Genomic DNA, 1086 nt, shown 5'->3' with positions numbered 1-1086 from the left:
TCAGTTGTGTCTGACTCTGCACCTCCATAGACTGTAGCCTGCCAGGCTCCTCTGTCCATGGGATTCTTCAGGCAAGAATACTGAAGTGGGTAGCCATTCCCTTCTCCAGGAGATCTTCCCAACCCAGGGATTGAACCTGGATCTCCTGTATGGCAGGCAGATTCTTTACAGTCTCAGCCATCAGGGAAGCCCCAAACATGAGTGTTCTTGCATTGGCTGGGAATCAAACCCAGGCCTCCTGCATGGCAGGCAAGAATTCTACCACTAAACCACTAATGCTTACAGTGGTAATGATGTGGTTTGGGTTAAATCACATGACTTCCCTGAAACCCATTTTCTCATCCATAAACTGAACTTAATAATAACAACTAAAAAAAATAATAGCAACTCTATTGCCTTATGATCTAGCAATTCCACTCCTAGGCATACATCTGGGAAAAAAGCATGGTTTGACAGGATACATGCACCACAGTGTTCATTGTAGCACTGTTTACAATAGCCAAGACATGGAAGCAACCTCAGGGTCCATCGACAGATGAATGGATAAAGAAGATGTGGTACATACATACAATGGAAATTACTCAGCCATAAAAAAGAATGAAACAATGCCATTGCAACAACACAGATGAACCTATAGACTATCTTACTACATGAAGTCAGATAGAGAAGGAGAAATATTATATGATATCTCTTATATATAGAATCTGAAATATGACACAAATAAACCCATCTATGAAACAGAAACGGAATTACATACATATAGAACAAACTGGTGGTTGCCAAGGGGGAGGCAGATTGGGGAGGGATGAATTGGGAGTTTTGGATTAGCAGATGCAAGCTTTAATACATAAAATGGATAAAAATAGGGTCCTACCAAGATCATGGCATCTGGTCCCATCACTTCATGGGAAATAGATGGAGAAACAGTGCCAGACTTTATTTTTTTGGGCTCCAAAATCACTGCAGATGGTGATTGCAGCCATGAAATTAAAAGACACTTACTCCTTGGAAGAAAAGTTATGACCAACCTAGATAGCATATTAAAAAGTGGAGATATTACTTTGCCAACAAAGGTCTGTCTAGTCA

The 1086-nt window shown here is 40.7% G+C and overlaps 1 non-coding gene across 1 annotated transcript; it reads right to left on the bottom strand.

Moving 5' to 3' along the window:
• Positions 1-208: 208 nt before the first annotated feature.
• TRNAG-GCC lies at positions 209-279 on the bottom strand. The gene has a single exon. It is a non-coding gene; the product is annotated as a tRNA-Gly (tRNA).
• Positions 280-1086: the final 807 nt, after the last annotated feature.

This window comes from Bison bison, unplaced genomic scaffold (assembly GCF_000754665.1).
Source record: "Bison bison bison isolate TAMUID 2011002044 unplaced genomic scaffold, Bison_UMD1.0 scf7180017862710, whole genome shotgun sequence".
Classification (NCBI taxonomy): domain Eukaryota; kingdom Metazoa; phylum Chordata; class Mammalia; order Artiodactyla; family Bovidae; genus Bison; species Bison bison.
Note: the sequence above shows the minus strand (reverse complement) of the source record. Positions and strands in the feature narration are given on the sequence as shown.